The sequence below is a fragment of the Suncus etruscus genome, chromosome 15 (assembly GCF_024139225.1).
Source record: "Suncus etruscus isolate mSunEtr1 chromosome 15, mSunEtr1.pri.cur, whole genome shotgun sequence".
NCBI classification, from domain to species: Eukaryota; Metazoa; Chordata; class Mammalia; order Eulipotyphla; family Soricidae; genus Suncus; species Suncus etruscus.
Window position 1 is genome coordinate 43,970,820 of NC_064862.1, and position 26,073 is coordinate 43,996,892.

The 26,073-nt window shown below is 36.8% G+C and overlaps 1 protein-coding gene and 1 non-coding gene across 4 annotated transcripts in view; one reads left to right on the plus strand and one right to left on the minus strand.

Moving 5' to 3' along the window:
- Window positions 1-26,073, plus strand: part of SIPA1L2 (signal induced proliferation associated 1 like 2) — a 290,291-nt gene that overhangs the window by 143,981 nt on the left and 120,237 nt on the right. The gene's annotated exons all lie outside the window — the stretch shown is intronic.
- Window positions 5,672-5,775, minus strand: LOC126031444 (small nucleolar RNA U13). Its single transcript, XR_007503319.1, has one exon. It is a non-coding gene; the product is annotated as a small nucleolar RNA U13 (small nucleolar RNA).

Below are 26,073 nucleotides of genomic sequence, written 5' to 3' on the forward strand. Positions count from 1 at the left end.
GACTGTGCTTTGCATTTATTTGGTCTTTATTTCAGTCTTCAGAATGCTTGCACAGAATCAATTTCTTTTCCAGAGTGTGTTGGGGGGGGGTGTAATTTAGACATCAAGTCACTTTATCAATATTAGTCCCCTGAAACTATTTTCATGAGTTTCCCATGGCTACATACTTCATTGAATACATTGCCACATAAATTGCAAAGAATAGATTAATAGTTTGTTCTTGCTCTATTTTCACATTGATCCTGATTTAACCGGTCATCCGTAATCATAATATTATGAATTATATAAATCAGTGAATGGTTAGGATGTTGGATAAGTAATAGGACAAAAGCAGCAGTTTCTAGTTTCAGTTATTTGTTGTTTTTTATGCTGATAATAGAATTGAAATAATTTTATCAACTAGTCTTGATTTCCATTGGTTTCATGGCCCCATCCTACCTCCTTTTATGATCTGACTTGTATATGCATTTCTTTTACTATTCTATTTACCATTGTAAGTATCATTCACTGCCTTCCAGCCAGTGAATTTTAAGAATCTTGAATTTTCTGTTTAGTCTTAACTCATGACTTTTAGAATTGTGTTCATCAAAGCATAGCACATTAAATAATAGAAAGTAGCTGGGGAAGAACTATCTCTAGCTAGAAGTTATTTGTTTTTAGACAAGTGTTATAGGGAAAGGATTCAGGGTCCTTGAGCATATCAGTAGGTGAGACATATGTTTATATCTAAATCACAGAGCTAGTAATAGCACATGGGTGAGATCCAAATTTAAAAAATTTATCTGTCAAGGAGGAAAATTGACAACATTGACATATACAGTAGAATTGGTGTTGGGACTTTGTTCACCTGAAACTCTACTATGAATAATTTGGTAAATCTAAATCACAGTGCCTTAATAAAAAATATTAAAAAGAAAAGAAGATCATAGAGATATGGCCTTTCCAGTTAAAAATTTGAGACTGCTAGCAATAAGATAATTTCTTAGAAAGTTAGGCCCCAAAAGCTTCAGGAAAAATCATTCTTGCTAAATAAATTTCAAATAGTGTGTGAATTCTCCTTTTGAAATATTGGCACATAAAAACTAGATTTGTGTGAATATATACCTATATTCACATTCTTATCTTTGTATTTACTGCCAGTATCACATTTAAACTCTTTTAAATCTCATTAGTGTATTAAGATACACTCAAGTGTATATGAAATGTTGTTGCTATACTATGGGATGCTTTGAATTGATCCATTCATGTCTTTAAGGTTTCTGGTGAGATGATTTTAGATTGCTAGATTTTATACCCCTTTGACTGCTTTTTCTGTGTGTGTGTGTGTGTGTGTGTGTGTGTGTGTGTGTGTGTGTGTGTGTATGTGTGTGTGTGAGTGATTTTGTGTATTTTATTTTTGTTTTGTTTTGTTTTGTTTTGTTTTTTTTGTTTTTGGGCCACACCCTGTGAGGCTCAGGGGTTACTCCTGGCTATGCGCTCAGAAGTTGCTCCTGGCTTCTTGGGGGACCATATGGGACGCCGGGGGATCGAACCGCAGTCCATCCTAGGCTAGCGCAGGCAAGGCAGGCACCTTACCTCCAGCGCCACCGCCCGGCCCCAGATTTTGTGTATTTTATTTACTTGACTTTGTAGAGCTCAGAATGGAACTCAGGTCTTATATACATAAGTGTGTTAGGCATGTTCTATACCACTGAGCCATACTCCTTTCTGATAGTTTTAAAGAGCTGTCTGTTAATGGTCTATTATTCTTACATTTTTTTGACTTCCTACTTATGATTTTCCCGGGTACATTAGAAATTACATAATCAAACTTATTATAGTTGAATGAGAACAAAAATCAGACTCCAAAGAAGATTCTGGGAGTGAATTTTCAAAGAATCTCCAAAGAAGATTCTGTGAGCTCCCAGGAAATGAGTCCTGTGTCGACATATACTTGTGGTTTGTCAATGGAAGTCTCTTAGGCTCATTGGCTGGTTCTGGTCTTTGCTGTGGAGATGTGACTGAGAGATTATTGAATTCTAACTGACTTTGTTTGAAGCTTCCAAAATGAGGGTGTGGAGCAGTGAAATCTCTGTGGTCACTTTGACTTCAATGTTCTGAGATACTTTGTTGTGGAATGTGCTGCTGTGTTTGCTAATGGGATATGGAAGCCAGGACATAGAAAGTAGGGAGAAAGAGGATAAGATTCAGCCCTAGACCCTGTTTGTCCTCTAGATTCAAACTGTACCCACTTTTCCTAGATTTAGTTTTTCCTTATTTTTATGTGTGATTCAGAATGTGCTTGGTTTTAATAGCTCCACTCTGCTCAGGCTGGTGGTCTTTGTGTGGAGCCACTGGAGTAAAGGCTCAGACTTTGTAGTGATCAGGTGGGCTGCAGTCACCTGTAGTGTAGGAGTAAAGACAGGCTGCCACTCACAAGGACTTGAACCCTGGATCTTTTATGTGCAAGCACATGGTTGCAAGCTTCAGGAAACTCCTTATGGAAATAAATGAGGGCCATGCGCAGGTTGGTACTGTGTAGCTACTTTTTCTTTTTTTCTTTTCCTTTTTTCTTAACTTTTTTTTGTTTTGTTTTGATTTTGTTTTGCAGGTAGCTTCTCTTTTCCTTCCCCTTCCCTCCTCTCCCCTCTCTTCCACTCCCCTCCTCTCCCCTCCCTTCTCTTCCCCTCCCCTTCCCTTCTCTCCCCTCCCTTTCCTTTCCCTGCCCTTCCTTTCCCTTTCCTTCCCTCCCCTTCCCTCCCTTTCCCTTCCCTTCCCTTCATTCAGTTTTCCCCTCCTGCTTTGGAATCTCTTGGGTCTCTTTTTCAAAAAAAATTTAAGAACTTTCTGTTAAGCCTTTTTGTTTGTTTTTCACCACTTTTTATTGTTGAGTGGGAACCTTCATTTTCAAAAAAAATTAAATGACTCCAATAGCTGGGAAAGGTTTCACATAAAGAGCTTTAATCGTGTCATTTTCTCTGTACTGAGTAGTTAACATGAAATGATTGTTCTTTATGCTGAGGTCTAGTCCAATGACACACAGTCACTGAGAAACTTTTTTAACAACTTTGTAAACTAACTTATACAAAGGTGTGGCCTGTCACAGCCAGCTGTAGCAATATGACTTGTTCAGGCAAATCCCCTAGAAGGCCTTCAGTGAGACAGCATTCTCAAAGACAGTGAGGAATATAGCACATTGACTGCCTAGTAATTTCCCTTCTGTCCTAGCTAAGACCATGATGAAAAATGTCTGTGTTTGCTGCCTTCTGCTTTGTTTCTGCTCTGCAATTCTATGTGAAATCACCTTTTCTTCTTCTCTGTGTATTATAAGACAGGACTGTGAAGGCAGGTTCCACACCAAGGAATCTTTTAGAACCAATTATTTAAACACTTCAATTGTACAGAGAAGGACTTTGCCTTTGTCTGTATCTCCATGGCATATGAGATTGTCCCCAGGAAGGCCTAGCCAGAAACAGGCTAGCAAAGAGGAGAGGGTGTGGGTTCCAGTTTACTGGAAAAGATGTAGTTTTTGAGGAAGTTGGGCATCTACTAGACCCTGAGGAGATCTACAACAGTTCCCTAGTTACTTAAGAGCACAGAGACAATAGCTCTAGGAAATTAAATACATTGTTTAGGAATAATGAAAGGTCAACCCAGCATGAAGGGCGATCTGGGACTTGGTGCTTTTTTTTTTATTTACACAGGAACAAGAGGAAAGGCACCAAATTGTTGTCTCAGGTTTCAGGAGCATTGTGCTTCTGCTAATAGTTCTTAGGTGGGTAGTGGGGACAATACTCAGATGGACCATCTCGACCCTTTTTATTGTTTAGAAGTATTTTATGACTTATAAGGGAGAAAAATGTCACCTTCATCTATAGGCAATAATTAACATGAAAAGTTTCTTTCTATTTTTTTAGGCATTTCTCAGATGCAAACCAATTTATGTAAATCAAATCTAGTGATGTTGCTCTGATCCTCATTTTTGGTGTCCATCCTTCTCGCTCATGTATAGAGCTGTATAAGCATTTCAATAGGCATTGTCAATTATCATCATGTGTCATGATAGGGAGAGTAAGCCTTTTTTTTAATTTGGCAGTAATGATTTGGTCAGAAGAGTTAATGGCTGTATTTGTATAATTTGAGGGAAAAATCTTATCAAGTTGCTATAATACAATAATAAAAGAGCAGAGCATTTGTTTCTTACCCTCTTAGATGTAGCCATGTACCAAAAAAGACTTAAATACAAACGCTTTTTTTTAAGCAAGCTTTTTCTCGAAGTCAGTTATTAAAAGATTTTTTAATGTAATAAAGTTTAAAAAATTATAAAAGTTTAAGCCATGGCCTTCACCTGATCCACTTGAATGTGTGTATTGTTTAGTAATTTATTTTTAAACGCAGAGTATGAAAAGTGGTGGACGTTGCCTGGACCAGATGGTGAAGGCAATAAAGTTCAGCATTAGCAAGGAAAATTTGTGAGGGAATGGCACTTCTGTGGCCTTCCTCTCCAAACCTATAATTTCAGTCTAATTAGGGAAAATAACAGACAGTACCCATAAAATCTCTGTCTGGCATTCCTTAAAACTATTCCAATCGCCAAATACAAGAGAAATCTGGGAAACTGTCGCAGTATAGAAACAGGTACTCTCCTGGATGGGATGACAGGTAAGAAAATTAATTAGCTAAGAACTAAAAGCAATTTAATTAAGTGTAAACTTTGAAAAAAAATCAACACTGGTACATTAATCAAACAAATGCACCAAACAGTGTGTCAGTTATTAGTAAACTCCCACTTCTCAATAAATGGAAAACAATTGTAAGATAAATTGTTGACTATAGATATTAAATATGTAAGTCATGAATATTTTGTGATGTATTTTTATCTATAGATATTAATCTTTAAATATATAAACAAATATACATAGGAAATGTTTGTAATATACATATTTTAAGGGAATATTGAAGATGGAGAGATAGTGTTGTCTTAATGTAAATTAAAGAGTCCTAGAGTTGGCGTGGGGATGGTGAGGCCCCTCTGGGCTTGACCGGCTCCCACAGTCCCTATGGCTTGGCCAGTCTGAAGGTGGCAGGGTGAGGGCAGAGTGATTCACAAAGCAGTCAGATGAAGTTCCAGGAGTCAGCCAGCTTTATTTCACAGTCTCTACTGCCATGCACATCTCCTCACATGGTCTCATACTAAGCCTTTTCCTAGCAGCTACTTCTCTACTCCTACTGGGTTCTCTTGGCCTCTGTCTTCCTTTCAGCTGCTTTTACCAGGCTTCCTGACTTCCAGGCTGACCAACTCCCCTTGATGATGTCACTGCTGCTGCTTCCCTGATAATACTGAATTGCTGATGCCAAATCTGATGTTGAATCGCTGATGATGATGGCTGTCTCACACTGCTCTCTCTTAACTCTCCTTCTTATTCCCTCCCTCTCCCCTATGCAGAACTCCTCTACCCACCCTTTCCAGGTGTGGGCAGTTCTGATTTTTCAGGTGGGATAAATAAGAAGTTGGGGGGAGGGGCTACCCACAACATACATATTTTAAGGGAATATTGAAGATGGAGAGATGTATAAAGGGCAGGAAGCTTACTCAGCATGCAGTGGTCAACCTGGATTCAATCACCAGCATCACATGTGGTCTCCCAGCATTGCAGGAGTGATTCTTCGGTTTCTTTTTTTTTTTTTTTAATGTCAGAAGGGTCATGTGCCGGCGTCGTAACAAGGTTGAAGGGAGGCACATATCACACAGGCATGTGAAAACCCGATCATCATGCTTATGAACCGGAAAAGGATTTGCAGGAGTGATTCTTGAGCAAAGAGCCAGGAACAACTATCAAACTAGTAGGTTTGGCCCCCAAATAGAAAAGCAAACAATTAAAATGGTAATCTTAAAAAAAATTATAGAAAAGCTAAAGAACTTTGTACACAGTTCATAAGTGTACAAATTTGTATTATGTTACTTAATTGTTATTAAATTATCTTAATGATTCTATCAACAGCACACTAAATTTGAAATCAGATTTCCATATTAGTAAAACTGACTAAACAGCTTCACACAGCCCTGGCTGTGTTTATGACATTTATGGTATGTCATGGTTATTTTCTCCAACTTACTTGTACCTTTATATAGTATTTCTTTATTTTTGAATTTCTCCTAAAAATCTTTACTTAGATGAAGTGAGTATAATAGGTAGTGTTGGCTAGCTTTGGTTTTCAAATCTCTGGCCATTTGTCTAAGAAAAGGCCTGGAATCCATCTCATTCCTTGAAAGTGTTCTTTAGTAAGTCCAAGGGGAAAAATATATCTTTGAGACAACTTTTACAGAGGACCTAAACTGGCGTTAGAGTGTCAATATCTGAGTGTGTTTGACAAGACAGTTTGCACTTTTTGAATTTTATAATTTAGGGTCCTGATATTTAGGATCCAGTGAGATACCTTTGTTTTTTTGTCTGCTCTACTTTATATAAAATAATTTTCCAGGAGCTGGAGAGATAGCACAGCAGTAAATCATTTATTTACCTAGCATGTAGCCAGTCCCTGTGCCTGCCAGGAGCGATTTCTGAGCACAGAGCCAGGAGTAACCTGAGTGCAACCAGGTGTGACCCAAAAACCAAAAAAAAAAAAAAAAATTTTTTTTCTATTGTGAACTTCTGAGGTATTTACTTTCCTGTATAGCTTCCCAAGACTTTCTAGGGAATGTACAGATTTTAATTATTTTAAGGAAGACGAATTTTAGAAAAAAAATATTTTTATCTGCTTCCAAATGAATTGGATTTTCAAGAAAAGACAGAGTGAGATACCAAATACTCTGTAACCCTGGAGTTTCTTTTTTTTTTTTTTAATATATTTTCTTTTATTTAAGCACTGTGATTATAAAGTTTGTGATTGAGTTTAAAACTTACAGTGTACACTACCCTTTACCCATGAACATTTCTTGTCATTAATGTCCTCACTTTCCTCCCACATTTCCCCCTACCTGTGTCTGGGGCAGGCATTCCCCCCTTCTTTCTCTCTTATTTTGTTTTTCTTTTAGACACTGTGATTTGCATATTGGTATTTTTTTTGTTTGTTTTTTGGGCCACACCCATTTGATGCTCAGGGGTTACTCCTGGTTTAAGTGCTCAGAAATTGCCCCTGGCTTGGGGGGACCATATGGGACGCGGGGGGCGGGGGTGGGGGATCGAACCATGATACTTCCTTTGGCTAGCGCTTGCAAGGCAGACACCTTAGCTCCAGCGCCACCTCACGGGCTCCGATTTGCATATTGTTAACGAAGGAGTACTGAGTATATCACTTTATTTTCCTTAAGCACACAGCTCTTGTGCAGGGAGATCAGTTCCAACTATCATTGCCTAGTTTACTACTTTACTACTTTACTCTGTGGCAAGCTTCCTACCAAGAACTGGTCCTCTTGACCCTCTTCTTTATTGTCTCTGGATATTATTACCATACTATCTATTTTTTCCTTATATCAGACAAATGAGTGAGATTATTCTGTCTATTCCTTCCATTCTGACTATTTTCACTCAGCATGCTCAGTACTCTCATATCAATCCATGTATAAGGAAATTTTATGACTTTATTTTTGATACCAGCTGCATAGTATTACACTGTGAGGATTTACCACAGTTACTTTATCCATTCATCTGTCTTTGGACAGTTGGTTTTTTCCAGATTGTGGCTATTGTAAATTGTGCTGCAATGAATATAGGAGTGCAAAGGGTTTACCTTTATGGTATATCCCTAGGAGTGGATATCCCTGGATCATATGGACTAGCTCAATTTCTAGGTTGAGGAATATTCATATCATTTTTTTGTGGTTTTTTTTGCCTATATTTTCCTCTATGTACCTTATGGTTTTATGGTTTCATGTCTGATATCAAGGTCTTTAATGCTTTTGATTTTACTTTTTTCCATGGCATTAAATAGAGGTCTGAGTCTGGTTTTTTTTGTTTGTTTTGTTTTGTTTTTGCATGTAACTGACCATTTTTTACTAATACCAGTTGTTGAAGAGGCTTTCTTGCTCCACTCTATATTTCTTCTTTATATTTCTTGTTCTTTTTTTTTTTTTTTTTTGAGTCACACCTGGCAGCACTCATGATTTACTCCTGGTTCTGTGCTCAGAAATCGCTCCTGGCAGGCTTGGGGGGATCACATGGGATGCCAGGAATTGAACCAGGGTCCATCCTATGTTGGCCGCGTGCAAGGCAAATACCCTATTCCTGTGCTATTGTTTTGGCCCCTATTTCTTATTCCTTTATCAAAGATGAATTATATACCCAGGGGTCAGTCTCAAATATTCATGTCTACTCCATTGATCTAGGGTTTATCTTTATTTCAGCACTATGTTCTTTTAATGCATACTCCTTTAAAATACAGTTCGAAGTTGAGAGAAGTGATTTATTTCATCTTTTTTTTTAAAGGATCGCTTTAGCTATTTGTAGATCTTTACTGTGCCATATAAATTTTACAAATGTTTGATCTTCTTTGTAAAATGTCATGGAATAGACTTTTTCTCCTCTAAGTCATTATTTGTATAAAGGAATGCAACTGTCTAGCTGATCACCTTGCTATATTGGTTTATTCTTTCAAGAAGCTTTTCTGTAGACTCCTTAAGTCTTTGATATGTATCATCATGTCATCTGTAATAGAGGTAACTTGATCTCCTCTTCCAATTTTAATTCCTTTGATTTTCTTCCCTTCCCTGATTACTATTGCTAGAACTTCTAGTACTAAGTTGAATAGAAGTGGAGACAATGGGCATCCTTGCCTAGTGTCTGACCTCAGTGGAAATGCTTTCAGTTTTTCACCATTAAGAATAATGTTGGATGGGCTAGAGATAGCATTGAGGTAGGGCGTTTGCCTTGCATGCAGAAGGACAGTGGTTCGAATCCCTGAGCCTCCAGGAGCAATTTCTGAGCATAGAGCCAGGAGTAACCCCTGAGCACTGCCAGGGGTGACCCCCCAAAAAAAGAATAATGTTGGGGGGCCAGAGTGGTGGCACAAGCGATAAGACATCTGCTTTGCCCACTCTAGCATAGGACGGACCATGGTTTGATCCCCCAGCATTCCATATGATCCCCAAAGCCAGGAGCAATTTCTCAGCACATAGCCAGGTGTGGCCCAAAAACCAAAGCCAAAAAAAAAAAAAAAAAAAAAAAAAAGAGTAATGTTAGGAATGGCTACCACAGCTACTAATCTAAACCTCTAAAAAAAAAATTAATGATGTTGGAGGGGCCAGAACAATAGCAAAGTGAGTAGGGCATTTATTTACCATGCATTTGGCTAATCCAGATTTGATCTCTAGCATCCCATATGGCTCCCCTGAGCTTCCCAGGAATAATTTCTGAGTGTGGAACCAGAAGTAAGCACTGAGTGCTGTTGGACATGGCCCCAAAACCAACACAAGCAAACAAACAAACAAAAAACCCAAAAACATTTTATTGGTAATATCTCTGTCTGCTTTGGTAATGAGCATAACTTCATAAAAGGAGGATTCCCATCTCTGAGTCTAAGGATCAGTTGTAGTAATTCTTCTCTGAATGTTTGAAAAAACTTACCCATAAATCCATGTGATCCTGGACTTTTAGTCTTTGGAGATTCTTAATTGCTGTTTCAATCTTCTTACTTGTGATTTACCCATTTAGGCTATCTATTTCCTCATTCAGTTTTGATGATTATATGTTTCCAGAAATTTGTTCTTTTCTTCTAGTTTTTCTAGCTTAACCAAACACAGTTGTTCATAATAAGCTCTTATGATGTCTTGGATCTTTGGGGTTCTGTTGTCATTTCTGCTCTTTTATTTCTGAAATGATTTATTTGAACATTTTTCTCATTTTGTGTTTGTGAATCTTGTCAATAGTTTGTTCTCTTGTTTATTCTTTCATAAAACCAGCTCCTGGTTCCATCAATTCTTTGTATTGTTTTCTTTATTTCTGTATCATTGATTTCTGCTCTGGATTTTATTTCTTCTTTTCTTTTATTTGTGTTTGGGTTCCTTTGTCATTGGTTTTCCAGATATTTAAGGTGTGCCTTTAGGTTGTTGATTTTATCTTTTTCTTCTTTCCTTATGTAGGCCTGTATTACTATGAGTTTCCCTCTTTGTGTCATATAGATTTTGGTACTTTATTTCTTCATAATAATTAGTCTCAAGGAAACTTTATTTTTTTCTTGATTTCCTCTTTGATGCAACTGTTATTGAGTAGTATGTTGTTTAGTTTCTATGTGTTACATTTTCTGTACATACTCTTTTTATAATCAATCTCTATCTCTATGGCATTGTGGTCTGAGAAGATTGCTTGGTATGATTCTTATGGTTTTTCAGTTTTGTTAAACACAAGTCTAACAAGTCCTAAAATGTGACTAACCCATAAAATGTTCTATGTGCACTTGCAAAGAACATATATTCAGCTTTTTGAGAATTAAAACCTCTGTAAAAATTTATTTGTCCCAGCTCTTCTAATTTTTCAGTCATAGCTCTTAAGTACTTGCTAATGTTCTACCTAATGGATCTATCAGTGGTGAGAGTGGCATATTGAAATCTCCGACTCATCACATTTCCATCTAGATTTGTGAACAAATCTACATACTTACATACTTACATACTTACATCTACATACAAAATTACATACTTTGCTTACTCTACATTTGGTGTATATATATTGATCAGTTTGTACTTCTTGGTCTATTGTTCCCCTGATCAATAAGTAGTGTCTGTCCTTGTCTCTAAGTACTTTTTTGCAGTTGAATCCAATTTGGTCTGATATAAGTATGGCTATTCCAGATTTTATTTGTTTTCTTTTTCTTTTTTATTTTTTTTGGATTTTTGGGCCACAGCTGGTGACAATCAGGGGTTACTCCTGCTAAGCACTCAGAAATTGCTCCTGGCTTGGGGGAATCATATGGGATGGCAGGAAATCCAACTGTAGTCTGTCCTGGATCAGCTGCATGCAAGGCAAATGCCCTACTGCTGTGCCATTGCTCTGGCCCCCTTTGTTTGTTTTCTAATGACATGTTTAATTGTTTTCTATCCTTTTACTCTGAGCCTGTGCCTATCTTCAGATATTAAGTATTTTTCCCGGTTTTATTTTTCTTGGGTTTTGTTTCTTGAACCAATGCACTCCTCTGTGCCTTTTGATGGGAAAGTTTAGTCCATTGAGAGTTAAGAAAACTATTGACAGAAATAGCTATTGTGCCATTATATTGTGTAGGGTTGTTGCTATTACATTTGAGTATTTGGTTTATGTAATTGATCTTTGAGTAGTTCATTTAAAGTGATTTGGTTAATGCAAATGTTACAAGTACTTTTTTGTCTGAGAATGTTTTTATTCCTTCCTCTCATTTAAATGAGGTGTTTTCTGAGTCGTGGACTCTAGGTCAAAAATTTCTTTCATTCAGTAATTTGAATATGTCATTTCACTCTTTTCTTGCATGGGTCATTTCAAATGGTAGATCTAATTTGATTCTTATGTTCCTTCCTCTATGCTTAAGGTTTTTCTTCTCCCTTACTGCTTTAAAGGGTTCATCTCCTTGTTTTTTTCCATTTGGATTACTATATGACCTGGTATTGTTCTTTTAGGGTCTACTTTGTTTGGCATTCTTTTTGCTGCTTGGATTTGTATAATGGCCTCTTTCCAGAGAGTGGGGATGTTCTCTGCTATTTTTTCTCTCACTACTTATTCTTCCTCTTTTCCCTTTTCTTCCACTTCTGGTTTTCCGATAATTCAGAGATTTTTTTCTCTTGTCTTTGTTCATTATGTACCTTTTACCCATCATTTGTCTCTCTTTTCTCTTTTGACTTCTTTATCAATCCTGACTTATATTTATGTTCAAGTTCTTCTATATGGTTTTCCATCTGCTACTATGTAATTCTGCTTTGGTTTCCTAACATGATCTTTAGTTTCTTCAATTCCATTTCTATGGATTCTCTCATATTCTGAAAGAGTTCGTCTTTCAGTTGGTCGAATTATTCATATATTTTCATATATTGATTACTTAATTTCACAAGCTAGCACCTCTTTTATTTCTGTTGCTAAAAAAGATTACCATATTTTCCGACGTATAAGACGACTTTTGAAACAACAACAACAACAAAAAAGTCAACCGAAAATTGGGGGGTCATCTTATACACCAAGTATATCCCGAAAAATGTTTCAATATGCCACTAAATGAAAATTGTCTCAAAACAAATTTTCCAACTCGATCCTGCACCAATCATTGCCAGGCTGCTCGGACCGCCTCTCTAACTCAGCCAATCCAAGCAGGCTTTTTTATGCATGCAAATTATACAGTGTTCTGTACCCGAATCTACACTGTAAAAAGCCTGCTTAGATTGGCCAGAGTCAGAGAGGACGTCTATTACGGTATAACCTTTGGACCTTTGCTTGTTGCGGTTGGCTCACTGTGGAAGATACAGTTGCAGCACAGGAACATTCTGTCCTATACAGAAAACATAGTCCTAAACCTATGTTTTAACTGTAAAATTAGGGGGTAGTCTTATACGCCGGAAAATACAGTAAGTGTTCATGTTAGGTCTTCATCTACAAGGCTCAGATATTTTGATGGGCTTGGAGATTTACCTAGGTTTCTTTCCATATCCTCAATTTTCAGATGTCATCTGTAATTTCCTTATTGTTCTTTGCAATTTTGTGAGTTGAAAATATGGAGGTTTGTGTTCCCCAATATTTAAGAAAATGATCAATTGAATTGATTATACAAAAGGTGGCTATAAGTATGTCTTCCTTACAGGTTATTTTTCTAAATATTAGAGGTTATCTGAGTATAATTAAAAAAGAAGTCAGCTGATTAGTTTGACCTTCTGAGTTTTGAGGCTGTATATTTTCTGAGAGAAAGAAGTGCTAGGGCCTATCTGCCTGGAAAAATTAGGTATGAATTGAAATAACTTCATCTGCATGGTTTGGGGGCAAGAGGGCAGAAGGAACAGGATGTCAGGATGGGTGGTGGGCTGAGGCTAGAACTTGGGGAAGGGGGTCTGAAGTGGTACTGGGAGCCTGGAGAGTCTTAATTCAAATCAGGACTTCTTGAATGATGCACCCAAGTTTTAGAGGGCAGATGGACCAGATGTTTTAGTTTTTTTGTGTAGGTCTTTCACTTTTTTCAGTTAAGTTGACTCAAAGGTATATGATTTTCTGAGGCACAATTGTGAATGAAATTATTATTTTAATATTTCTTTATTCTCTTCCATTATTTACATATAGAAAAGCCATGGGTTTTTGCATATAAATTTGTAACCTGCCATAAATCTGGTCCTTCTATGGTTTGTGTCTCTTCCCATAACCCTAGCCCTTCCCCTGACAGTGACTCTGCCTCTTTCTTGAATGCCTCTGGGCAGCATCGTTTTACTGTTTGAAAATTAATTTCTCTATAGGATCTGCAACATTTCCTTTAAATGTCTCTTTCCTATAAAAAAAATCTTAAAACTCTTTTTTTTATTAACTATACTTTCATGTACACTATATATCTCACCCTTTTCTCCAGTGGTAAACTTTAGTCTTAGTATTATTAATTGGAGAATAATACTTGTACATATAAGCAAATAATGCAACATTGAAGCACAAATACAAAGAAAGTGAATAGGGGCTAGAGAGATAGCATGGAGATAAGGCATTTGCCTTGCATGCTGAAGGATGGTGGTTCGAATCCTGGCATCCCATATGGTCCCCTGAGCCTGCCAGGAGCGATTTCTAAGCATAGAGCCAGGAGTAACCCCTGAGCGCTGCTGGGTGTGACCCAAAAACAAAAACAAAAAAAAAAAACAAAAAAGTGAATAAATAAAGAAAACATTTTAGAATTTGTGTAATAAATCTCATATCTCATTCTACATTGTTGTACTGTTTACTAGTTAGAGAGTTATCTCTTTGCTAATAGTCACCAAGTGTCTGCTGCCACAATTGTTGTTCTTTGATGAGACAGCAAGGTGGTCTAACTTTAGGCATGAGTTTTTGAAGTTAAGGTTCTGGATTTATTTCCTAACTCAATTTGGAGCAGGTCCTTGAATGCCACTATACCTCACTTATAAGAGGAGATAAATAGAACTATTGCTATAAAGAGCTTGGAAGAGTGCCTGTTTCATGGCATGTACACCACTTCCTATCCCCCAAAGGTTCTGAAATAAATGTGTAAGACTTCTCTAAGAAGAAACATATCCACACAACTGATGAAGTATTTCAAGGGCAGTGCTTAAAAAAAAAAAAATTGGCTAAAAGATGAAGAGAGGAATAGATGGAGTAGAGAGAACAGTTTGGTCTGATGGGCCCTGGTGAAGAGTGCCTGTGGAAGTCTTTCACCCCATTCCATATACATCACTTCAGTTTCTCTAAAGTGCCAGTGGTAGGCTGGAATCTCTCTTTACATATCAAATGAATCTCAGTGCTGAGTTATGCAAAGCTGCATTTGCTTTGAATTTCATGCCTGGGAGCTTCTTTTACTGTTTTTTTTTCCCCCCTTGGTTTATATAGTCACTGAAGAAAATTAACAGGGAGCTATTAAATTCATATGGGTGAAGTGAATACAACCTGACAATCATACTATTCTAAGAGACAAATTCCTCTCTTCTCGGACATAATGGACTCAGTTCTTAACCCTTCCGCTCGACCTGTATTGCCTCACAGACAGAACTCCCATTGAGGTCCAGGGAGCAGGCAACCTTATAGAAGGAATTGGCCAGCTGCTCATGAGTTGTGACTCATGGCTTATTGCCAAGACCATGTGGCACATGGGGAGAAACATTTAGTTGTATTGCTGCAAGGGGGAGGGGAGAGTCCCCATCCTTTGCTTGTGAAGGAGCATGTGGAGAAGTGTACACCCTTTCATCCTTTTTTGTGGGGGAGGGTTTGGGCCACACCCATAGGTGTTTAGGGGTTACTTCTGCCTGGCTCTGCATTCAGAAATTACTCCTGGCAGGTTCAGGCAACTATATGAAATGCAGGGGGTAGGGGGGGCATGGTGGTGGTGGTGAGATGGGAGGTTGGGGCAGGGCACGTGCGAGGCAAAGGTCCTACCCATTATGCTATCACTCCCCCCCTCTTTTATACTCTTAATCCATTTAGCCCTCAAAGTAAGTTCAACTAGGTAAGGAAAACAGACAAATGGTTGCTATTTTCAAAGGAGGAGGGATAATTAATATTTTAACATTTTGTGCAGTTTGAAAGATGTTTTAGTTAAGAAAACCTTTTTCCACATGATTTATTGATGTACTAGGTTGGAAGACAGGTTTTTAAAATCAAAACAGAGTTAGGAATAAGCCTAAAATACCCATGTGTGGCCCCAAAGCAACAAATAAACACAAAAAAAATAAGATGATTGTGAATGAGTTATCACCATTTTTTAAGTGATCAGGTTTTAATCCCAAAATACTGATCTATAATCACAAATCATAAAATCTCAGCATTCTTAGAAGCAAAGCCTACCTTGTATACTTTTGTTTAGACTAAAAATTGTATTTCATTATTAAATCCATTAAAAAGTAAAAGAAGAGGCTGGAGTGATAGCAGGTAGGGTATTTGTTTTCCATTACATACAGCTGACCCAGGTTCAATCCTTGGCATCCATCCCCCGGTGGCATCCCATAAGATGCACCAAGCCTGCCAGGAGTAATTACTGAGTGCAGAGCCAAGAGTAACCCCTCAATGCTGGCAGGCATGGCCCAAAAATAAAAAAAATTAAAATGTAAAATAAAATCTTGATACCTCTTAGTGATTTTTTTTCACTTCTCAGTGTTTAATATTAGGTGAGGTTTTTCCTGCTTCCTCTTTTGTAGCTAATAACAATAATAATAATAATAAAACAACCAAACCCCAAATTATGAATTCTTGGAGGTCTTAAATAGATGCCTTATTTCTCCAGTTTTCACTTACTTATTAAAGGTTTTCTTAAAATTCTGGAAGTGAATTGCTGTACTATCTCCCTGTCTTACAATTTTTAATTTACCTCTTTGTTAGTAACAAATGTGTCTACCAGCATTTATAATTCCTCTTTAGGTAAATTATAGTAACATATATTATAGTCGGGTGTAGAGATGCTGGGCTTAAGAAAGATTCTATAACTGACCTGAGGTTAGGCAGATGTTAAGAAACAAAGTCCAGATTCAGAAGCTTACTAAAATTATCGATCTGAAATATAATTGAGTTTTGATTTGCTAATTAGTATGGCAAACTAAAAAAATATGTTATCTCTCTTCTTTCTTAAATATCAGTAAAAATGACCCTACATTTTTTGTTTATTTGTTTTGAGACCACATCTGTCCATGCTCAGGGCTTACTACTGGCTCTGAACTTGAGGATCATTCCTGGCTGTGCTCTGAGGACTACATGTAGTGCTGGACTCAGAACCCAGTACTCTGCTTGCAAGTCAATATTTTACCTGCACAGTATTGCCCAACAAGATCCTGAGTTTTTTGAACTGGGCATAAATCTGCACATGAAAAGAAAACCAAAAAAAGCTAGTGAAAGACACACCCATGAAGAGGGAAGAGCAAGGTAGCTTGTAGATAGGAATTTCTGACTAGTGGTGAGAATGGGTTAAGTTTTCAAAACTCTAGCTAAACATAGTCACAGAACTAGGCATCCTAAAGAAGGACTTTGGGACTAAAGATCAGAAACTAATTTTAAAGTACTTTTGTAGAACTAGATTCTTTGTGCTTGTCCCCACCCTTGCAGAAAACTAAAGGTTTACTCTGGAGGAGTTCATTAGTAGTAACTGAGACACATAGTTAATGGATGATAACGGAGTCAGTCAAAGAGTGGTGTCCACTCTTAATACCTTTGGGTTAAATAGCTCTGACAGGTAAATGAAAAAGACTGGGGACACTGAACATTTAGGCAAAAAAGGATGAATTTACTTTGTTATATGGGGTGGGGGGGTTCTGTAAAGTGGAATCACTGCTTGATCAATCTGAAATATACTTTGATCAAGAAAAAAATAGGATCATTATAGAGAAAAAAAGAGAGATGATAAAGCCACAATTCTGGAAACCCATACCACATATGCATGAATTTATACACATAAACATACTTAAAAATATATAGGGCACAACTGATCATACTAAAAGGATACATCTCTACCTTACTTATAAATCTCTTTGAGGCAAAGAAGAGTTTAGATTTTTAAAACTAAATATATGCTTTTTCTACATTAAAATATAAGAAATGAACCTCAAACATTAGTTTAATCTTGGAAGTAGCATGTTTCGTCTGTATTCTGTGTATTTATGGTACTTGCTTATTACCTCTTGTTTATTTCCAGCAAGACCTTAAAATGTATTAATTTTTGGCTATTTATTAGCAATACAAAACATATTTCTTTCTGAAACACAGAGAAAACATGTCCTGTTCTCAATATTTGAATGAATGAGTTGCAGTGAATTCAGTTCTTTGGCAGGGTAAATACTTACTTTCCCCTCTCCAATATCCAGGTGTTAAACTTTGGAATTTGTCTATGTTACCAGTCACACCTGCAGAAAAACAGTTTTGGAGATATGATTAAATTAAGAATATTGAGGTGGTGAGATTATGCTGGATTATCCTTGTTAGATCTAAATGCAATCTAACTGTCCAGAGACTAGACAGATTTGACATTGAATAATGCATTGTGACAAATAAAGCATAATCTAGAACTGACTTTGAAGATAGAGAAGGGGCCCCTACCGTCAAGAATTTTTGGAATGCAGTTTTAGAAACTGAAAAAAAAAAAGAAAAAATAATTCTCCCCTGAGAACCTCCCAAGCAGATGAGAGGTCAGTGCTACCAGAATCTTGATTTTGAACTATTGTAGTTGACTTTGGAGTTCTAATTCATGATTTGTGAAATGCTAATGAGTGTTTGTTGAAAACTCTCAGTGTAGGGGATAAAATGAAATGTGGGTCTAATAAGTGCATAAATTCTGAGTTTGGGGCCTGTTCCAAGAAACCACATTACTACTCTACATTCTGAGCACCTAGATTTCTGTTTTTATTTCTCATATAAAGTGAGTACTCTGGATTTATTTTAATGTTCTTAGTTGAAGTAGGTAGGAGCCTTACTTTTAAAAAATATGAAGGGTCCCTTTTTTAGTTTGGTAATTCAGGAGCAAAGTATTAAATTTTTGTAACTACACACTAAAAACTTGGCTTTAATTTTGAAGGATTTAGCCTCATCTGTAGGTGAGAAGAATATTTCTTATGGAAATAGTGCATATTGAACAATAAATAAGAATATTAAAAAATGTGAGTGAAACCAGAAAAAGAGACAAATGCACATGAGTTAAGAAAGAAAAGTCTGGGGCCGGGTAGGTGGCGCTGGAGGTAAGGTGTCTGCCTTGCAAGCGCTAGCCAAGGAAGGACCTCGGTTAGATCCCCCGGCGTCCCATATGGTCCACCCAAGCCAGGGGCGATTTCTGAGCACATAGCCAGGAGTAACCCCTGAGCGTCAAACGGGTGTGGCCCAAAAACCAAAAAAAAAAAAAAAAAAAAAAGAAAGAAAAGTCTGGGGAGTGCTTGGGATAAAAGTGTTAACTGAATTTAAAGGAGAGAATGAATGAACAGATGGATAGACATTCAGATAGTACATCCAGTTGACTAATATAATATGGGTAAGAACCAAACGATCCTCCTAGAAGCAGATTATTTCAGTTTATCCTCAGCCTACTCTAAATGAAAACTAAGATGAAGCACATTATAATTGTCTACTTTATTATTTTCATAATAATATCTTCTTTTCTCCAGTTTACTTGATTATAAGAATACCATGTGTATTGCATATAATATATAAAGCATACCCATTGGCTTTGCTCATTTTCAATAAGCTATTGAAAGTTAAGTTTTAAGAATGTCAAAAATGTTTGTGGATTTTTGGCTCTGTAGAATAAGTGATCCAACCATTAGCTTGTTCAAGGCCAACTGTATAAAGATAAATACAATTGTTGGAAAGGATAGTTTCAGGCCTAGAAAGGAACATTCCTGGAACATATTCCAGAGCCAGCATGGGATTCAGAAGAAAGAACATGGGAAATGGCTGACTCTGAAAAAGGTCTAGGAAATAGAATTCTAGGAAATGGTAGACTCCTACCTCAATTGAATGAGCATTTCTACCAAACACAACAGATAGGTGTACCCCAAAGGTAATATTTTGATTTGGTAATGAATGTCGTGAGATCTTGGACAGAGTATCTGTTAGGTAGAAAGTGTGAAGATTGTTAACTAGCATTTGAGAAAATTGAGAGACTGGGGTTTCTTGAGAAATAATATAGATATTTTTTGTTCCTTTCCCATTGACCTTCCTTTTCCTCCTCAACTTTTAAAAAGTGAAACTATGACTTTTAATAATATATATTTGTTCTAGAGTGCCTATATTCAAATTCCAAATATTTTGAGAAATTTTAAACTGTATCAGCACACAAAGAAAGAAGGTATCCTATCCAAGTAATGAAACTCATCCATGTTAAGTAAACAATTCCAATAGTTTTAACATTTAATATAGTGTCGTCACCATTCCCACAGTTACAATATAGGAGAATTTTGATGACATCTCTTCTGTCAAAGTCTCACATTTTCTCGTATCATCTCTGTCTCTGAGTACTATTCCATAGCTTCCACTAATCCTCTTCTTCCTCTTTAGTCTGCTAAGTGAGAGTAGCAACCCTGTTCCAATTTGAAACATTAGATATTAGAATTAATGATTTATTCAAGTAATTTTATCTAGAGTCTAGACTCCTAATTTTATAATAAAAGGTGTGTGCGTTTTGAAGGTCTTTTGGTTCATATCACAAGTTCATTAAATGTCTAATCAGTTCTGAACTTATTTGAACATTTTTGCAACTCATTTTGATGTGGTTTCTAAAAAAAAAGATGCCTTTACCAGTTAATTGTGTTTTATTTCATTCCATAATATTTTTCTAAATGTATCTGCTTTATGATAAATTACTTCTTGAAGCAAAAATAAATATTTCTGTTAGGACAATATTTGTAACTAAGTAAACAGTATAATTTTATTTGGTTTAAGTTTGCATTTTTCATAAGCTCTAGTATAATGTCATGGATCTGCATCTAATGTGTCCAGTTTTTTATTTTATGTGTCCAGTTTTTTAGACAACTTGAAGTCTTGTTTTTCCATATTATTTTTGTTTTTATTAAATCACTATGAGAGTTTAAAATTGTTGATAGTTGAGTTTGGGTCAAGTGATATTTCAAAATCAATGATCTGCCCCCTTGCGCTCCCCCCACCCCCAGCAGCCTGCCTCTGTGGCAGACACTTCTCTCTCACAGTCTTTCACCCCACTTTACCCTTTATTTCCTTTTAGGCACCTTGGTTTGCAATAGTGTTACTGTTACATTCGTATTACTTTACTTATTTTCTTTTAAGTTTTAGGTGAATAATTTCTGCCATTTCTTGGGTGCTCTTTGTATCCTGATCATCATTTCCTTTGAGATGAAGACTCTTTCTAATTTAATATCCAATTTATTTATCTTTGCTTCCACTTACTTGGTCATTGGTATTTCATCTTTGAAGATGCATTTGGCATCATAGAGAGGTCTTCTTGTGTTTTCCTCCATGTTCCTTACAGTTTCAGGTCATTAATGCATTTTGATTTGATTTGTGTACAGTATTAGAGAGAGGTCTTTGTTCATATTGTTCATATTTTTATATAGCTGACCAGTTTTCCCAGCGAACTTGATGAAAAGGCTTTCTTGCTCTACTTCATATTTTTTGTTCCTTTATCAAAAAGTATCTAATCATATACCTAAGGATCTCTCTCAGTATATACAGTTCTATTCTACAGATCTGAGAGTCTACCTTTCCAATAAAGTACTGTTGGGGGGGGTGAAGAGGGTTCAGGCTACCCCTGGTGACGCATGGGGTTTACTCCTGGCTATGCACTCAGAGATCGCTCCTGCCTTGGGTGGACCATATGGGATGCTGGGGGATCGAACTGTGGTTCGTCCTAGGCCAGCACGTACAAGGCAAATGCCCTACCACTTGTGCCATTGCTTTAGCCCCTAAAGTACTGTTTTAATTACTACTTATTCATAGTATAATTTGAAGTTGTGGAAAGTGCAACCTCACATCTTAATTTTCCTAAGGATTGCATTAGCTATTCATGGAGGTTTATTGTTCAATATGAATTTCAGAAGTGTTTGATTTATTTCTTTGGAAAATGTTATGACTATCTTTATAGGAACTATGTTGAATCTTTAAAATGCTTTGGGGAATTTTTTTTTGTTTTTTGGGCCACACCCATTTGATGCTCAGGGATTACTCCTGGCTAAGTGCTCAGAAATTGCCCCTGGGTTGGAGGGACCATATGGGATGCCGGGGGATCGAACCGTGATCCTTCCATTGGCTAGCGCTTGCAAGGCAGACACCTTACCTCTAGCGCCACCTCACTGGCCTGGAATATTGCCATTTTAATTATGTTAATCCTCCCAATCTATTAGTAGGGGAATTTATTCATGTACTCTTATTTCTTGAAGTAATATTTTGTAGTTTTCTTCGTATTGGTCTTTCACCTCTTCAGTTAATCCCATGACAATTGATTTTCTGAGTCATAAGTGTGAATGGGATTGTTTTACAAATATATTCTTCTCTTATTTGTGTATAAGAAAGTCATGGACTTTGGCATGTTAATTTTGTAGCCTGTCACTGTACTGTAAAAATCTATTGTTTCTAGGTTTTGCTAGTCTTTAGGATTTCCTAAATATAATAGTATATGATCCAAAAATCGGAAGAACTTTAACTTTTCCCTTTCCTATCTAGATGCCTTTTTCTTTTTCTTGCCTTATTTCAGTGGCAAGTATTTTCAGTACTATTGAATCGAAGTGGTAAGAGTGTGCAATCTTGTCTTTTGCCTGATCTTAGAGGGAAAAGTTTTAGATTTTCCTCATTGAGTATAAAATTTGCTGTGGGCAAACATCTTTGACTCTATTGAGGAAAGTTCATTTCCCCTTTCACTGAGAGTTTTTATCATCAACAGGTACTGAATTTTATTAAATGATTTTTCTTCATCTATTGATATTATTGTATGATTTTTCTTTTATTGTATTTATATTATGTTGGTTGGCTTGTATATGTTAAACTATTCTTGCATCTCTAGGAGAAATTCTGCTTGGTCATGGTGTATAATATTTTTGATGCACTGTTGGATTCTGCAAGTATTTTGTCGAGTTTCTTTTGCATCTGTGTTCAGCAAAGATATTGGCTTATAATTCTCTTTTTTGTGGTGTCAGTCTGCATTTGGCATAAAGTTAGAAATATACTGTTTGTGGAGTATTTATATTTTTTCAGTTTCCTATAGAAATCTGGAAAGAATTGGCAATAAGTCCTTTTTAAAGATTTGAAAGAACTTGGAGCCAGAATGATAACACTGTAGGGAGGGCATTTACTTTGAATACAGCAAACCCAGATTTAATTTCCTGCACCCCATATGGTCTCCGAAACCTGCCTGGAGTGATTCCTGAGTGCAGAACCCGGAGTAACTTCTGATCACTACCAGGTGTGTGCACCCACCTTCCCAAATCTTTTTGAAAAAACTCACTAGTAAATCCATCTTGGTCTGGGCTTATGTTTTTGGAAAACCTTTTGACTACCATTTCAATTTCCTCAATAGTGATAAGTTTTATCAGGTATTCCAAACCATCTTTATTCAGCCTGGGAAGGCTATAATAGAATTTCAAGATTTTCTCCATTTCTTCTAGGTTTTCTTGTTTTGTGGTATAAAGATTCCCAAAGCATTCTCTGATTATCTTTTGAATTTCTGTGGTGTCTATTGTGAAATCTTCCTTTCATTCCTGATTAGGTTTATTAGGGTTCTCTCTCTTTCTTTGTGAGTCTTGCAAGTGGTTTATCAATCTTGTTTATCTTTTCGGAGAAATCATTGATCTATTGGGAGGGAATTATAGTTCATTAATTTCTTCTGAAAATTATATAATTTTCTTCCTTCTGATTGCTTTGTGGTCTTTTGCTTGGTCATTTTCCATTTTTTCTAAGTCGTGTAGTCAACTTATTTATGCAAATCCTTTCTCATTTTTCTTTTTAATTAAGTTACCTTGAGATACAGAGTTATGTTTTATTAATGATTTTTAATATAATTTTTATTTTGAACATAGTAGCTTACATATTGTTGAAAATAATATTTTAGGTACATATTTACATAAAATCAGGGGGATTCCCATCACCGATTTGTCCTCCCTACACCTCCGTTTTCGTCCTACCTCCCATATCCTTCTCCCTCACCCCTGAGGCTGCTAGAAAATGTGGTCTCCTCTGTACCTAGTTTATTACTTAGTAGTCTTGCACCTGTTTGGTCTTGGTGCCTCCCTTAATTCTCCCTCTAACTGGGAGGCAGGACTAGATAGTTCAAGTTATGTGGTTTTGTTTGAAGAAGAGAAAAGTAATAAACTGGGATAAAAGTCTAATACGCCAAAAATGGGCGAAATCATTCTAGAGGCTCTCATCATCGGTTTGAGAGACGAAGGAGAAAAATAAGGTGAAACATCCCAACAGTACAAAAAGAAGTTATAAGGTTTTAATTATTGGCTCCTGGTCATATAATATTCCAATGCCTTTTTTTTCACCAGTGAACATTTCCTACTACCAGCTTTTCCAAATACCCACCTCCCAGCCCATTCACACCTAGTTGTCTTTCTCTTTCCTTTCTTTCTTTCTTTCTTTCTTTCTTTCTTTCTTTCTTTCTTTCTTTCTTTCTTTCTTTCTTTCTTTCTTTCTTTCTTTCTTTCTTTCTTTCTTTCTTTCTTTCTTTCTTTCTTTCTTTCTTTCTTTCTTTCTTTCTTTCTTTCTTTCTTTCTATCTCTCTTTCACTTTCTTGCTCTTTTTTTTTTCGTTTTTGGCCTTGTGATTTGGAATACTTGTACTGGATATCATCATATCACTTTACTTTCTTTAAATTCCCAATTTTTGCCAAGAGTCATCGGGTTCAATTATTATTGTCAGCTGTCTTTTTTGTTGTTGTTGTTTGGGTCTTTCCCGGCTGCTACGCTCAGGGGTTACTTCTGGCTCTGAGCTCAGAAATCGCTCCTGGTAGGCACGGGGGAACATATGGGATGCCGGGATGCACACCACCATCCATCCTGGATCGGCTGCTTGTAAGGCAGAACACCCTACTGCTCTGCTGTCTCTCTGACCCCAATTGTCGATTGTAGTTGAGTTTCAGTCATAAACAGTTGTCTTAACTTGTACTTTCTAACCATTATTTCTCTTGTCTTTGTGAATTCTTTTCATACTATGGTTTTGTTTTTGTCTTATTGTATTAGATGAGTGAAAGTATTATGTCTCCTGAGTCATTTTACTCTTAACCTACTTTTGCTGTATTGCACACATTATGGCAGCTTATATCATCATTCTCATTTGATTCCAGGAGTCTTCTGAATCTTCTATGACCCATGGGCTGTTCTGTAAGGACTTATTTAGTTTGCAGGTGTTTGCATTGTTTCTGTTGTTGTGTGTGATGAACATCTACTTTCAGTGCTTCGTTATCTGAGAAGGTAGTTTTTTTATTTGTATTCTTTTAACTTTTTGGAGGTATGTTTTGTCTCTGAGCACATGGTCTGTTCTGGAAGATATTTCTTTTTTGGTTTGGAATTTTTATGTGCAATCTATACACATTATTCTCTGAGAAAAATGTGTATTTGACTTTTGGGGGGATTATCTTCCTTCAAAGCAAGTATTTCCTTACTGAGCTTTAGTCTACTTGCTCTATGACAGGTGACAGAACTGTGTTGAAGTTCTCTACTATTATTGTATTACTATAAATGTCTTCCTTCAAGTCTGTTAACAGTTGTTTTAAGTAACTTGTTTGTTCATAATTAGGTGCATATATTTTAGCAGTGTGAGTTTTTCATGGTATATATGTCCCTTGATAATTATTAAATGATCTTCACTGTCTCTTATAGCCTTTTTAGCCTGAATTCTATGTCATCTGATAATAGTTTGGCCACCCTGGCCTTCTTGAGGGGGTTCTTTAGTTGATGAGAATTGTATTCTAACTGTTGATGCTGAGTCTCTGTTCTGACTATTCAAATGTAGTCAACAGAATGTTGGCTTCAATTTTCTAATCCATCTTGCCTCTCTGTCTCTTTAAATTGCTGCATTTAGTTTATTGTCATTGACAGGGATTATTCGCATGATGTTTTTAGCTGGTACTTTTTGGGTATCTAGGATGTGGGCATATGCATTCTTCAGCTCTGGAAACCTCTCAGCAATGATGTCCTTCAGACTGTCATTTCTTTGCAGGGGTTTTCTTCCTGGTTCTCTGGGACCCCAATGATTTTTATGCTGTTTCTGTTGAATTTATCCAAAATTCTATTGTCGTCTGTTAATTCTGAGCTCTTCTTCCATCGTTCGTTGTGGTCTGGAGGTTCATCTTCGAGCTCACTGATTCAGTCCTTGGCAGCTATTACTCTGTTGGTGAGGTCTTCCAATGATTTTCATTTTGCCTACCAAGTTTTCCTGTTTCCATTTTCCTAATTTGTGTTCTCCTGTTCTTTTGTGATTTATTGGCAGTCCATGCCATTTTTTCTTTGATTTTATTGATTTTGTTGAACATCCTAAGTATCCACCCTGAATTTCACTTTAGAGAATACATAGGGCTATACCTCTGATTCAGAATTTAGGATTACAATTGTCACAACAAAAGGCGATATTTTCTGGTGCTTGACTATGGTTCCTTTTGTAGTCTTTATATGTCTGTCCTATGCCACTGTTAGAATCTTCCCCACTGCTGAAAAAGTCTCAGAGAAATTTTATGTGTTGAAGTAGTTATTTTATGACCACAAGAGTGCAACCCAATCTGGTCGTCTCTAACCTGTTCTGAGTAAGCCAAAGTCCTTTAGTTTAGGAGATCAAGTAACTCCTCCTATGATCAGTGAGCACTGCAGATCTTCCCTCTTGGAAAGCTGTGTCTTTGATCGTGGCTTCTTACTGGGTTGGCTGCAATGGCTCCAGAGTGCCTTAATTTGGGCCAATCAAATCACTCTGCCTTCTGTTCATGTGTACTTCCCAGTTTTCCACTCTTATTAATTATTTGTGTGGGGCTTTTTTGTTTTGTCTTGTTTTGTTTTTGTTTTTGGGTCACACCCGGCAGCAC